Consider the following 15911-nt stretch of genomic DNA (forward strand, 5'->3'; position numbering starts at 1 on the left):
ATTAACTGGGTGTGGTGGCAGAAGCCTGTAATTCTAGATACTCAGGAGGCTGAGGCAGGAGAATCTCTTGAATCCGGGAGGCAGAGGTTGCAGTGAGCTGAGATTGCGCCACTGCACTCCAGCCTGGGTGACAGAGGGAGACTCTCTCTCTCAAAAAAAAAAAAAAGAAGAATTAAATTTTGCTATATGCAGCAACAGGGAAAACCCTGGAGGATATTACACTGAGTGAAATAAGCCAGTCTTAGAAGGGGAAATGCTGCACGGCCTCATTTATATGAGGTATCTAATTTTTTTTTTTCGAGACAGAGTTTTGCTCTTGTCACCCAGGTTGGAGTGCAATGGCGCGATCTCAGCTCATTGCAACCTCCGCCTCCCTGGTTCAAGCGATTCTCCTGCCTCAGCCTCCCGAGTAGCTGGGATTACAAGTGCCTGCCACCACACCTGGCTAATTTTTATATTTTTAGTAGAGACACGGTTTCACCATGTTGGCCAAGCTGGTCTCGAACTCCTGACCTCAGGTGATCCGCCTGCCTCGACCTCCCAAAGTGCTGGGATTACAGGCATGAGCCACCACGTCCGGCCTATAGGAGGTGTCTAATATACTCAACCGAACAGAAATGGAGTAGAATGCTGGTTGCCAGGGGTAGGGAGAGAAGGAAATGGGGAGTCACTGCTCAAGGGCTATGAAGCTTTAGGTTTGCAAAATGAACAAGTTCTAGAGATGTGCTGTACAACACTGTGCTTACAGCTGACAACACTGTTTTATGTACTTAAAATTTTATTCAGAGGGTATATCGCACATTAAATGTTCTTATTAACATGAAAAAAGGATAGAAAATACCATGAAACCACTTACAGAAAGCTGCTGTGCCTACACTAGTGTTACCACAAAGTATGGCAATTCTCTGTCCTTTGTCTTGGGAGAAAGTTTTGGCCAAGAGACAATTTAGACAAAAAAGATAATTTACTGAAGAAAAACAGAGAGCAAATAGTTTATTTAGAGAGACAGTGTACTCTGGAAGATAAGGCAGAGCGGGCTGCTGATAGAGAATGAGCCAGCAGCCCGAGAAATGTGCACTGAGTTTTTATGATATTGGACTTTTTCTTGGAGTTCCCACCTCTGTTTTAAGTCTCCACCTTTTTTTCTTTCTCTAGTTTTTCTGCTTCAGCCTTAAGTCCCTGCCTTTTCCCCACATAGTTTCCAGCCCAGGCTGTGGGACCCTCCCTTAACACACACATGGGCCCAGTGTTTGATAGGAATTCTACCTAATGGCTGCATTGCTCATTACCGCCACCCCAGGAAGGTTGTATGGTGGTCAAATCTATACTTATTGTACCTGCATCTCTCTTAGAAATTTCTCCTTTGCTCTCACCCCCATTGTCAGCATGCAGCTAGCTACATTCTCACAGGTTAACTTCAGAGTGAGTGAATACTGGGTGTCTTAAGGGGCTTTGTTCTGGCATAGGTATTTACCCTAATCTCTGTTCGTATCTAGCATGTGTGCTTTGGGTGGTCTCTGGGGCGTGAGATTTTCCAGAACTCCCTTTTCTCAGGGGCTGCCCCTCCTGCTTCTGTCTAGCTATCTGCCTACTCTAAAGTTAGTATTAGTATGAAAACTTTTATGAAAAACATTTTTTTCCAAGAAAAGGGAGGCATTTTATACTGGTGAAATAAGGTGTTCAATGACAACACATAACAACTGTAAATTGTATGCACCTAATAAAATAGCTTTAAAGTATTTGAAGCAAAACTGTCTCTTTTAGCAGAAAAAGAGAAATAATCAATCCATAATCATATACACAGATATTAATACAACTCTCTTATTAACTGAGTGAATGACATGGGAAAAAAAGAGTATACATACAAATATGTGAAAACCATGATTAACAAAATCAATCCAGTGACACCAGGAACCCAAGCCTGAAGGGTAGTTGCTTGAGTATGCATTCATGGATGAATGCATCCAATGAATCATCACAGGAACAAACAATTGAGGCCTTCGTTTATTTATTTCTAACTGATGTTAAGTTTTTCCTTCCTATTCTGTGAGTAGAGGTGGATCCCTGTGGAAGGAGCTGCCCAGGTCTTTGCTCCAGAAGCTGTCTGCATTCTCCCCTCACTGTAGCCTCCTCACATTAGGCCATTGTTATATTTCCCATATGTCCTTCTCCTAGTAATCCAGGAGCCCTCAATGCAAAGGCTGTTTATTAATACCAGTAGCTCAGGACAGAGCAGGGGCATGGCTCATGGATGGTTTGGACCAGGCCCTTAGGTGACTGCACTCACATGATTCCCACTGAGACTGCAGTCTGGCCAGTGAGCAGCAGGGGCACTGTGGGTCTGTCTCAGGGTCTGCACAGTGGCTATTCATAGCTGTGCCAACCCCTAAACTCCCCAGGGCTGGGCAGTGGAGCCTGCACTCACTGAAGCCAACTCAGCTGCTGCATCTTCTCTGGGTGTGGTCCCAGCACCCACTTGCTCCCAGGTCCTGCCAGACTCTCTCACCCACCAGTCCCCAGGTCTTGAATAAATGCATAGAGTGGGGTGGGGGCAGGCAGTGGGTGGGACACATTTGCATCCATAACCCTTCCTCTGTGAGGCCAGTGGAGGGGATAAGAGAGGCCTAGGGCAGCCACTCCAGCTCTGGACCTCGGGAAGGCTGTGTCCACCATGGCCGGGGCCCCTGCTCCTCCCTGCTGCTCCCCTCTCACTTATCAGGTAGGGACAGGCCTCAGATTCCTGGGAAAGCCTCCCAGTCTGAGTTCTTGCCCCGTGTGCCACTCTCACATTTCATCCCTGCTTACTCACCCATGAGCATTTGTGTTTGCAGGTTCCCCCCACCTCGGCCTGTTCTGACTCAGCCACCCTCCCTCTCTGCATCTCTGGGAAATTCTGAGGCTCACATTTACCCTGAGCTGTGGCTTCACTGCTGGTGGCTAGCACATATCCTGCTACCAATAGCAACTAGGGAGTGCTCTCTATTATCTCCTGAGAGATGATATATCTCCAGTGGGATAGATATCTCAAGAGTGGGCTCCTGATAAAAGGATAAAGTTCAACCCTATTTATTCATTTTCACACTCTTCTTTGCCCTTTTTCCCTGAGATAATGCAGCAGAAAGACCCTTGCCAGATTTCGGCATCTGCTTGTGGACTTCTCAGGCCACAGAAATCTCAACCAAATAAACTTTTAGTCTCAGTACGTTACCCAATATATGGTATTCTATTATATCAGAAGAAAATGGAGAAAATGGACTAGGACAGCACGTGTAGAACAGTCTGCTAATCTGACTCAAGTAAACACCATGGCTCCAGGGTCCCCAGTCACTTTTCTAAATCTAAAGATGCCTCAGCCAATGCAGTAATTCTGCACATCTCTGGGCTGCAGCCGGAGGATGAGGCTATTACATATCTCAGCAGCCATGGCACTTCCACATTGCTCCAGATCCCCAGGGAAGTGAGACTAGGACCTCCCCTGTGTTCTCTCTGCCTGGTGCAATCACCACTGTCCTGCCTCGGACCAACTCTGGCTCAGGGATTGACTCCTGTTATTACTTTTTCATCCAGTGCCTAATTTTCCTAGGATATATAGATGTAAAATGTATTCTTTTTTTCTTAGTTAAAAAGTTAATTTGATATATTTTTCATATCTTTTCCCCTTATGATGCCTACAGTGGAGTAGGTCAGTTCTTAGAGCTAAGTTTCCCTCGAGGGAGATTACAGAAGAGGAAGGAGATGAATAACCTACGCATGCTGTCCTAGTCCATTTTCTTCTGATAGAATATCATATATTGGGTAACTTACTGAGACTAAAAGTTCATTTGGTTGAGATTTCTGTGGCCTTAGAAGTCCACAAGCAGATGCTGAAATCTGGCAAGGGTCTTTCTACTGCATTATCTCAGGGAAAAAGGGCAAAGAAGAGTGTGAAAATGAGTAAATACGGTTGAACTTTATCCTTTTATCAGGAGCCCACTCTTGAGATATCTATCCCACTGCCAGGATAAGGGCACTAATCCATTCATGATGGTGGAACTGTCATGACCTAATCACCTCTTAAAGGTCCTGCCTCAAACTACTTTTACCATGACAATTAAATTCTACCATGAGTTTTGGAGGGGATATTCAAACCATATCACATGTCCAAACTAGGGCCTAGACCTGACTTAGGGATGTGTGTGGTCTGAGAACTTCTGATCAGCTGGTTGGTCCAGCATGCCCCAACCCCAGCTCCACTGACCAGCTCCAGGAGTGAGTGAGGTCACCTTCCTCACAACTGCTCATTCCAGACTGTCTCTGAACTGTTCATTCCTCTTGAGGTTCAGAGGATGCAGGTCTTTGTGGTTCCAGGGATGTTGGGCAAACAGTCTTTTCCACAGTGGAATATGGCTGTGCTTGTGACTTCGCAGTGTGCAGAGGACACTCAGCACCTGCCTCTCTCCCCCACTTTGTCAGGCCCATGATTATCACCCTCTCCTTCATCCCAAGTTCGTCTGATATGCATGCCAAGACTTCAGTGAGCCTGGGGACACATAAGGATGATGATACTAAAATGAACAAGTTCCACTTCATAATAGTGGCAGAAGATCAGAGATCTGTAAGGGAGTTGTGTCCCCTGGGTATTTAGGAAGCAACTCTAGGGACATCTTGCTCTGCTTCTCCCTTCTCTGCACAGGTGAGAGAAGGAGCCTGTGCAGACAATTGTTCATTAGAAGCTCCTGCCTTCTTCCTCTTTTCCACCCCCCAGGACTGGATGGGGCCTTTGTAATGGCTTCAAATTATAGTGAGAGTCAAACAAGACAACTGGTCAATGACTCCAACATCCCTCTCAGGGCTGCCTGACATGAGACAGGATGGATTGCATCTGATACACCCCCCACCCTTCTTTCTTATCGGTATATTAGGTTTTCCTTATTGATGTGAACACGCTCTATATTATACAAAATAAGTTATATTTATATTTCAAACCTGTGATGATTTTTAAATTATAGTAAAAATATACATATAAAATTTACCATCTTAATCATTTTAGGTGTACAGATCATAAGTATTAACTATATTCACATTGCTATGCAACAGATCTGCAGAAATTATCCATCTTGCAAAACTATAGCTATTGAATAACAGCTCCACATTGTCCTGCCTCTTGTGGTGGTTTTAAATACAATGCAATACATACTAGCTGAAAATGGAAAAAAGAAGTATATGAAAATGTTAAATGCATAGCACAAAAAATGAATAATAGGGTCACTTTGGTTATAACTTTAAATGAGAAAACTCAAAGTAAAACAACAATCATCTATGATATATCATATAAAATGCACAATAATTTAAAAAGTTTTAAATTTAATATTAACAAAAATAAATGTAATACACCACATAAGTAGGTATTCAATAAAACTAAATACAATTATGTTTAATTTTTTTAAATTGTGAAAAAGATCCTATTAACTTTTGAATATTTAGGCAAGGAAACCAAGTACATCTCTTCTTGAAAAAGTTTGATTCCAATTTTTTTTTTTTTTTTTGAGACAGAGTCTTGCTCTATCACCCAGGCTGGAGTACAGTGGCGTGATATCAGCTCACTGCAAGCTCCGCCTCCCGGGTTCACGCCATTCTCCTGCCTCAGCCTCCCGAGTAGTTGGGACTATAGGCGCCCGCCACCGTGCCCAGCTAATTTTTTTTGTATTTTTAGTAGAGACGGGGTTTCACCGTGGTCTCGATCTCTTGACCTCGTGATCTGCCCGCCTCGGCCTCCCAAAGTGCTGGGATTACAGGCGTGAGCCACCACGCCCAGCTAGTTTGATTCCAATTTTAACAGACAGGTGTTTTTGACAACCAGTTTATTTTCTTACTGAAATTTTCTTTTTCTTTTTAATTTTAAATCTTTAATTTCCGTTTTCACTTATTTTCTTCTTGCTTCCAAAAGGAAAGGAGTGCGTAGCTCTGTTGCCTGTACATCGTCCACAGGCCCTGGCTCGGGGCAGGGTCCCCTGGGCCGCCCGGGGGTCCACATGCAGCCCCTGGGGGCCGGCGCGGGGTGAGGTCCGGGGGCCGCCTTATTGCTGAGGTCCGGCCGGTTGGGGCCGCCGCTAGGCGCGCTGGCTGGGCAGCTCCTGGGAGATGAAGCGACGCAGGCGCTCCAGGTACTGGCTGTAGAGCTCGATGTCGTTGTGCCCGGCGCCCTCCACCCACAGCGGCTCCACTGCCTTGGGGCAGCGCTCGTAGAGCGCCAGCCCGTGCGAGAAGTCGATCACCTCGTCCTCCGTGCCGTGGATGATGAGCACGGGCGACGTGATCTTGGACACCTTCTCGATGTTAGGGAAGGCGTCGAAGCAGTAGGTCTTGGTGTCGGGGAAGGCGACGCGCATGCCCGAGGTGAGCGGCGAGTGCAGCACCACCGCGGCACACTCGTAGCGCGAGGCCAGGTCCACGGTGGGCACCGTGCCGATGCTCTGCCCGTACAGGATGATGCTGTCCGGGCTGATGCCGTACCTGGCGGCGCCGGAGCAGGGTCAGCCGCGGCCTCCGACGCGCGCGCACCCTTCCCACCAGCGGGCGTCCCCGGGCCCAGCTCCCGATGCGACCCTCTAGTCTCCCCACTCAGCCAAGTCAGTGGGTCAGGCCCAGGCTCCACATCAGTCCCGAGGGCCACCCCCAGCCCCCAACACTGCGGCGGTGGGCGAAGCCAGCGGCCCCGCCCCGTTCCCTGGCGCTGCAGTTCACTGGCGTTTCCTAGCTAGGATCTGCAGGGATCCCGCCTACGGAGTGCCCCTGGGGCGGGGGTAGGGGAGGCCCTGGCACCTCTCCTCCTGGTCACCCCTAGGTGCACACTGGGAACTGTGTGCCCCCCACATCCTGAATGCTTCACGCCTTCCTGCCCGGGTTAGAAAGCCGTTCCTGGTCCACTGGCCAGGACAGCGGACACTCTTCATTCCTGCAGCCCTTGCCCACCCCCTTGGCCATGAGGAATTCAGGCAGCTGTGTCGCCAGATGTCTCCACCCAATTTTGGACTCTCGGAGTCCCCACGCCCAATGAGATGCCAGTGCAACCCAGGTCAGCATCGAAGGTGGTGGCTGCGGAGGTGGCACCCCCTCCCACCAGCACCTTCCCTTGGGAGTGGACAAGTCCTCGGCCACCTCAGCACCACCAGCTCCCACCCAGGGCCACCCCCACCCCCAGGTCATTGGTGTGCGGCCCCTGACCCAGCTGATCCAGCACCAGTTACAAGGCCTCCTCGTGCCCAATCCCAACCACGCGGGACCCACCTGCCACCCTGCCCATGCCGGGACCCCACAACTCTCCTCCCACACGCTCCAGGCTCTGATCCCAGGCAGACGCCCGCTTGCAAGGCAGGAGCATGGGCAGGTGTGCGTCCCCTCTGCCTGGCATTCGGACTCCACCAGCAGGGCTGTCCCTGTCCCTGGCCTGGAATCCCAGCCTCCTGGCAGCACTCCACAGCTCACCACTCACCCATGCCCCAAAGGATGCTGCCTCGCTTGTGCCTGTGGCCCCAGCTCTGCCTCAGCCTCCCTGGCCTGCTCCCTGGCAGCCATGGTCAGTAGTGTGCTGAGCCAGCCCAGCCCTGTCACCTGCTACAGGCAGGAGCCCCAGCTGCCACCTGGATGTCACCACTCAAACGAACAGGACACATCCCCAGTGGAGGCCCTGGGCACGCTCTGGCCTCCCCCTCACAGCTCTGGGCCTAGGTTCCTGCAGGACAAAGTGGCAGCAGGACAGATGGCCGAGCAGACAGAGCTCAGAGCTGGCCATGGCGGGTGTGACTCTGCCAGTGGCCCAGGCAGTAGAGACAGGAGGGGCCGAGGAAGTCGCATGAAGTGGTACTTGGTGTCAGCGCCCCACACTGCTGGGAGGCCCCCAGAGCCAGGGTGGTGCCAGGGGACCAGCTCCCAGGCCCACAGCAGGGACTGCCTGCAATATCACCAAGGCAACGAGGACCCCACCTCCCCAGGGCCTCTGACTTCTCAGAGTTGTGCCTGGTCCCCTGCGGGAGCAGGTCAGACCAGTGGGCTGGGCAGGGCCAGGACGAGACAGCCCCAGTGGATGGTGAGCAGGAAAGGCCACCAGAGGCCCACCCGGGTCTCCTCGTCCAAAGCAGCACTGGCCCAGGCGGTGCTCAAACACTGGTGAAGGGACCAGGCAAGCGCAGGGCTGGGGACCTGGATGACTAGGAGGGCTGGATCTGGAATCCAGGCTGGCCCAGACCTCGGGTGTGTGCTGGGGGTCTGCACCTTACCCTGCAGGCCCTGCCCCAGGATGGCCAAGCTCTGCAGCCACAGGGCCTCATGGGCCAGGCTTCGGGACCTGGATGCAGCAGCCTCACCTCACTTGGCCCCAAGTGCTGCCTCGGCCGATGGGCTCCCAGCCACACGTGCACAGACCCCCAGACCACCACCCACTCCCTCCCGCCGGGTGGCATCCACGCCCCTGTGACAAGCTCAGCCCCTTCCCGTCCTCAGGCCAGGGGTTCCCAGGGAGCCTGGCTCCACAGGCCAGGGTGTGGGAGGACCGCCTGGCCACACCTCAGCCATGTGGAGGTGGCACCTGCACACCCAAGCTCGCCTGTCCGGCTCTCTGGCCCTGTGCATCCACTGTGGCTCCCCTCCTGCAGCGCCGCCCCCCTTCCTCCCAGGGAAGCCCGCCCCCCGGCCCCCGGCCTGGTCCCCTCTTCGGTGTGCCCAGGCTGTGCTGCCCCCAGGGTCGCCCTCACCTGGTGCGCAGGGCCTGTCAGGCGGCGTCGATGTCCGCCTAGAGGTTCCTCTCGGAAGGCCTGCCCGCACTGGCACCGTTGCCGGAGTAGTCGTAGAAGATGTTGCAGTGGAGGCGGGAGCCCAGGCCAATGTAGAAGCTGCTCATCTGGCCCAGGTCCATGGCGTTGCCGTGCGAGAAGAGGACCGTGTACCTGGCACCAGGCACGCAGCGAACATACATGCAGGAGACGCGGTTGCCGCGGGCGCTCTTGCTGGGGAAGACCTCGATGGTGTCCAGCTCGCGCTGGCTGTACTGGAAGTCGGCGCGCTCCGTCAGGTGCAGCTTCCAGCGCCCGGGTGCGCCCGAGGAGGCCCGCAGGGTCCCCAAGGGGGCGGCCCCGGCCCCACTAGGTCCCGGCTCGGGCTCAGGCACCACGGAATAGGTGGCCTCCGGCGGCAGGAAGGCGAGCTTGGCAGCGATGCGGCCGGGGCAGGGCGGGCAGCAGAAAAGGCAGCAGAGCTCACTCAGCGACAGCCCATTCATGGCGGGCGCCGCGCGGGCCGGACCTCCACCGGGGCCCCAGCCAACAACGCCGCCCGGCCTGGCCCTGCAGGGGAAGGGTGGGGGTGCTCCGAGTCGCGGGCAGAGGGGAGAGCGCCCCCCCAGCTACCGCCCCAGACGGCAGCCCCGTTAGGAGGCCAGGGCCCAGCCCCATCGCGGTCCGAGCCGAGCCCCAGGGAGCCTCGCAACCACAGGTCTCCATGTCGTGCCGTGGGAAGCCCACCCCGGCCCGCGCCCCCGGGCCCCAAGGCCGCGCTCCATGGCTCCCGGCCGCCCGCCCGTGCGTCCGTCGGTCCCTCTGCGCCCCGGCCCGGCCTCCTGCACCGCCACCGCCGCAGCTCCCCCACGGACGGAAGTGAGTTTACTGAAATTTTCAAGCCACAGAAAGAACAAAAGAAGTAATATCCATTATATCTTCCAAAACAACAGTACCTGGAAGATCTGGAGGCAAAAATGAAGCCTGAGAATAGCAGGACATAGACATACTTCATAACATAGACTCACAGCAGAATAATGGTCATGTTGGTTCATTAGGGAAGAAAACACTAAACAGCTCTTGCAAATACACTCAATATACAGTAAGATAGCTTGTGATTTTAACGAGTTAGCAAAGCAGAACAATGAGGCAAAAGCAAACAAAAACACTAAAAGAAATCCATTCTCTAGAAACATTTTTAAAGACTTTGCTAGATTTACCAAAGAATTCAGTATTGACTTATTCTGTCTCCATTTTATTTCATAATGGAACCTGTCTAATTTTATGCTAAATGTATGCTGTAAGGACACCTTGCTACTCTGAAAAAATAAGAGATCAGTGGATAAAAGACCATATTCTGTTAAAAAAAGAGTGTGTTTTGATGCATGATTTTGTGACTCTACATTTTTAAGTTAAGGATGAAGAACTTGGTGATTAATTAAATGATTCCTCAGTTGCTCATCAATGCCATCAGATGCCTTGAGTATACTGTGAGGACAGCATCTGGAAGAAATGGAGGAGATCTGAGTAATAATTCAGATGGAGCCAATTTCCACAATCTTATTTTCCCATTACCTGCAGCTCTGAATTTAAACTAAGTCTCTGTTAACAACTTGTATTGTTTATCTGGGTGAATGACCTCAGAAGACACCAGGCAGCTGGATGCCTGCACTTCTTTCGTGCTAATGGTTCATATAGTCTCCTCACCCCCAACACTTTGATACTTCCTTGAAACTGGATTACATATGAAATAGAAACAAAGAATGCAGGTGCCATAATGACTCTCAGGAGTCACTGAATCTGTGTTCATGATGCATTACTGTGCCAGCTGCCTCCCTCTTCTTGTGAAGGCCCTTCTTTATTCCTTGAGATGTGCTCATCATGAAATAGCTACAAGCATATCATCTGCTTGCCTTGCCCGTTATAGCAACCATGAAAATAAATTTGCAGCATCATATATAGCCCGAATATTCTCGAAAGATGATCCTAATAGCTCTAATAACAAAGTAAGTTTTCTACAGAGTAGCTATATGTACATGCTCTCAGCTTATGTAAACTTGTGTTTTTATTGGTCTTAAAGCAAAATTTTTCCTAAAATTGAGAAAAGAACTAAACTTCTTTGTCATTATATGAAGAAACATACAGCATCTAATATTGTGAACTTCTCTATTTTAAGATGTTTTCAGACATCAAGACTGGATAATAGGCTGGGCGCGGTGGCTCACGCCTGTAATCCCAGCACTTTGGGAGGCCGAGGCAGGCGGATCACGATGTCAGGAGATGGAGACCATCCTGGTTAACATGGTGAAACCCCGTCTCTACTAAAAATACAAAAAAATTAGCTGGGTGTAGTGGTGGTTGCCTGTAGTCCCAGCTACTTGGGAGGCTGAGGCAGGAGAATGGCATCAACTCGGGAGGCGGAGGTTGCAGTGAGCCGAGATCATGCCACTGCTCTCCAGCCTGGGCGACAGAGCAGGACTCCGTCTCAAAAAAAAAAAAAAAAAAACTGAATAATAAAATTATTTAACAATTCGGAACATAAATTTAGAATTGAAAAAAGCTTTATACTATACTATACTACACTACTAACACATTTTGTTTGAGCATGGTTGCCTTTTAAGTTTTTGGCAGTTCAATGAAAATAATGGCTACTTGTGAGAAAACTGAAATAGACTAGGACATAGTAGATAGAGATAGAAAGAACAGGTAAATTAACTGTCTATGCCACATGGCAAAGAAAGTTTACAGTATGTAGTCATTAAATGTACATGCTTATAAATATATAACCAATGATGAATAATTTTAAATGCAGTTTAGTAGAATTCAGAACGTTTTATATTAAATATATATTTCTGAATGAAATATAAAATCTATTGAATGAGGGAGATACTTTATATGTGTAATTAATCTTATAAATAGAGAAGACTTTTACAATAGTTTGTACACTTTAGCTGTAAACTGTAATTCAAGAGATTCAGTAAGAGTAGCTTTTTGTAACTTAAATATTCTATATTTTCCTTGCATACATTTTTGCCTTTGATCATGTATTTTAGTTAACCTGCTAAGATGGTAGAGAATGTACATACAGTAAGCTTTTCAACCTGACACATAAATTCAGGTTATTTGAAAATGGAATGGTAAAGTGTTACTGAAGAACTTTTACTATGGTTCGCATTTGGTAATATTTCCTAATTATTCTAAAAACAAAATCCAAAAAAACCTTGATTTCATAACGTAAACTTCTGAGGTCTAAATTAATCAATAAAATATTTTTTGTTTTAATTAATTATATTTTATTTTGATGCTGTCTAATTTCATAATAGATTAAATACTAGCTGAGGCTCATTAGAGGTAAACTAGAGAATTATCATCCCATTAAGATAAATTTTGATTCAGGGAAGTAACATCTTAAGTTTACTAAATTTAAATTTAGGAGGAATTTACTAAATCAAGTACCAAGATTTTATTTCTGCACCAAATGGAAGACATATGTAAAATTTAAATACATTCCAGTACTCAATTTATTCTTTACTATCATGAGAATTAGTATAGACAGCATATTTTACACAGAGCATACAAAGCCTTATCTTCATTGAATTACAAGTAAAATATATGTATGTATATATAATTATATATGTAATTTAGATATTAAATGACAGAATTTACTTATTTACCTGTGTGTGATGGAATTTGATTCTAGTAATTATTCCAGGTATAGTAACTGGTTGAAAATGGGACATGAAGTAAACTGATATGCTTACAAGTAATTACAGCAAGCGAATTCATTGTAATGTCTCCAAGCAAAGCAAGACTACCCACATGAGATAAGAAATGAGAGGCTACTTATTTTGACCAAGTTAGCTCAATGACTTGGGGACCAAGGACTACATGCACATGGATGCTTCTTTTGTACCCCTACCCCTGCCAAAAAATATGTTTCCATGGCAATATTTGGGAACCCACTATTTCCCAATTGATGCTTTTATTTTCATATAAGACAACAGTTGATACTCCAAAATCAACTTACATTTTAATTAACCAAATACAATGTTCCTAAAGACAAAGAGAAACATTTCATAACAATAAGAGTTAAGCCAACAGAAAGATAGGGAGTATGAAAAAACAGAGAAAATCAATAAACCAAAATTAAATGCTTGAAAAGACAACACAATTGGCAAATGTTTATTTAGGCTAAGCAAGAAAAAAGCAGAAGAGACTCAAGTTGCTAAAATCAGCAATAAAAGAGAATCCATCACTGCTAGTAATACAAAATAAAAATAAAAGACAATGCAATGAAAATCTTATGCTAAAAAAATGAGATAGCCTAGATAGAATGAAGTCCTAGAAAGACACAAACTAAAACAGACTAAAGGACTAAGGAGAAATAGAAAATCTAAATAGACCTACAGAAGGTAAAAAGACTGGATTGTAATTTTAAGAACTTATAATAAAATTCCCATCTCAGGTAGCTATCACTCTGAGAAATTAGTATCAATTGTTCACCAACTCTTGCAGAAAATAAAAGGGGAGAGAACACTTCCCAATTCATCTTATAAAGCCAGGATTACTCTGACACCAAAGCTATATCACAAAACAATACAGACCAGTATCTTTCTTTTTTTTTTTTTTTCAGATGGAGTCTCACTCTGTCGCCGAGGCTGGAATGCAGTGGCCCAATCTCGGCTCACTGCAACCTGTTTCCTGGGTTCAAGTGATTCTCCTGCCTCAGCCTCCCAAGTAGCTGGGATTACAGGTGTCTGCCACCACGTCCGGCTAATTTTTGTATTTTTAGTAGAGATGGGGTTTCATGTTGGCCAGACTGGTCTTGAACTCCTGACCTCAGGTGATCTACCAATCTCTGCCTTCCAAAGTGCTGATATAAGTGTGAGCCTTATATCACGGTGAGCCACCGTGCCTGGCCCATTGTTTAAATAAAATTAAAAATCTTCAACAAAATACTGGACAAACTGAATCCAGCAACATATAAAATAGATTACACACTATATGCAGATGTGATTTACCCCAGCAATGCAACATTGATTTAATATTTGAAAATCAATGCATGCAAAAATCGTATTAATAGAATAAAACACAAAAATACATGAGCATCTCAACAGAAAGTATTTGAGAAAATATTACACATTTTCATCATAAAACACTCCAGAGTTATGGACAAGAAGATAACTTCCTGAAACTAGTGGTAGTTATCTATGAAACCCACAGCTATCATTATACTTACCAAGGAGAGAGTGAATGACTAATCAGAATGACCACTCTTGCAAATTCTCCCTTTTTCACCTTCCTGCGCTCATCACCCTCTTTTGCTCCTCCATCTTCCCAAAAACATTTTCCCCCATCTCTTCCCAAAGCCTTCTCCCCTCTCCTGCTGCTCACCACCATTTTATCCCCCTCCACCTACCCCAAAACTTTTTTCTCACACCCCCACCATCTTTTCCCAATGCCTTCTCCCCACTCCTGCTTACCAACCTCTTTTCCCCACTCCTGCCCCTCTCCCACATGCCACTCTTTTTTCACCCTCCATCTACCCCAAAACTATTTGTCTTCCCAATCCTCCTTCCCCTCATGCTCACCACCATCTTTTCCCCCTCCATCTACCCAAAAACTTTTCTCCCCACTGTCTTTTTGCAAATCCTTCCCTCCCTCCCACTCGCCCATTTTCCCCACCTTTACCAACCTCTCTTTACTCCTCCCACTTGCCACCCTCTTTTCCCCCTCCATCTGCCCAAAAACTTTTACCCACCATCTTTTCCCCACCCTGTTTTCACAAAACCTTTTCTCCCTCCTGCTCAGCCACCCGTTTTTCCCTCTCCTATTTGCCAACCTCATTTCCCCCTCCATCTACCCAAAAACGTTTTTTTTCCCACCGTCTTTTTCCTATTGCCTTTTTGCAATGCCTTCTCCTGCTTGCCATCCTCTTTTCCCGTTGGTACTCACCACCCTGTTTTCCTCCACCATCTACCCCAAAACTATTTTCCCCCTCTTACCACTCCGGTCGCACTGCAGTCGCCATCTCGGCCACCACCCACAGTGAGACGAGCTGCGGTGCCGCAGGCTTCAGCCTCCAGCATTTGGCAGGTGTCTTCCTTCCCCTTCTCCTCCGCCTTTAAGTTGGGCACAGAAGAGCTGTGTAGGCAAACAGGAAAGAACCTGGGATGGTCTGACTACCCCCTCAGCATACTTTATATGCGGAGTTATGCAAATGAGTTCTGGGACTACATGTTCTGATTGGATGAGAGAAAAACCTCTAGGCATACTCGGATTGGAGTTTGTTCTCATGTTCTGATTGGATGAGAGCGAGTCTTAAGATGACCAATCAGAACATGATAATAAAGTCCAATCAGAGTAGGCCTAGGGTTTTTCTCTCATCCAATCAGAACATGTAGTTCAGGAATTCATTTGCATACCCTCCCTATATAAAGTATGTTGAGTGGGCAAAGTCAGGGTCTTCCGTATATTCTCCCCGCACCGGGTCCGTGCTCGGCTTAGTGGAGGAAGAGGAGAAGAAGGGGAAGACAAGGGCGGCACAGTAGCTTACCTGCTGATGTTGGCTGTGGTGATGGAGCCTGCTACCGGAGCGGTAGGAGAGTGGCCCACAGCGGGAGCATGGCCAGAGTGGTGGAAAGACAGTGGGGCAGGTATGCTATCAGAGCTGCGCTGCCCACGGTGAGGGCAGATTGGGGGCGCTATCTGGGGTTGCATTGCCTAGACGGGTGCTGTGCAGTATCGGGGACTACGTTACTTGCGGAGGTGGAACAGGGGAAGGGGGGAAGGGGGGAGGGGGGAGGGGGGATGGGGGGGACACTATTGAGGATGGGATTAGGTGTGCTATCGGGGGCCGTGCTGATCATCAAGGCGGCTTAGGTGTGCTATCGGGGCGGGGGACACGCTGCTCCGAGTTGGGGGATGTTTTCCGGGGGCTACACTGCCTGTGGCTGGCAGGGGTTAGGGGCACTATCTGGGGCTGCACAGCTGGTGGTGGGTGGCGTGTTAGGGGCGCTATAAGCTACTGTGTTGTCTGTGGCCCAGGGAGGGTTGGGTGTGGGGTTGGGTGTGCTATCGGAGGCTACAGTGCTAGCAGACAGGTTAGGGGCACTGTTGGGTGTTGCACCACTTGTGCCAAGGGGTATGTTTGGTGTGCTATTT

The 15911-nt window shown here is 48.1% G+C and overlaps 1 long non-coding RNA gene and 1 pseudogene across 1 annotated transcript in view; one reads left to right on the forward strand and one right to left on the reverse strand.

Moving 5' to 3' along the window:
* Nucleotides 1-4930: 4930 nt before the first annotated feature.
* Nucleotides 4931-9929, reverse strand: LOC101145958 (alpha/beta hydrolase domain-containing protein 17A-like; annotated as a pseudogene).
* A 5278-nt stretch (nt 9930-15207) lies between these two features.
* The window catches only part of LOC129529597 (uncharacterized), a 37396-nt gene continuing 36692 nt past the window's right edge, over nt 15208-15911 (forward strand). The window contains exon 1 of the long non-coding RNA XR_008675137.2: nt 15208-15403. This is a non-coding gene — a long non-coding RNA (uncharacterized lncRNA). The remainder of the gene's footprint in view (nt 15404-15911) is intronic.

Source organism: Gorilla gorilla, chromosome 23, assembly GCF_029281585.2.
Source record: "Gorilla gorilla gorilla isolate KB3781 chromosome 23, NHGRI_mGorGor1-v2.1_pri, whole genome shotgun sequence".
NCBI classification, from domain to species: domain Eukaryota; kingdom Metazoa; phylum Chordata; class Mammalia; order Primates; family Hominidae; genus Gorilla; species Gorilla gorilla.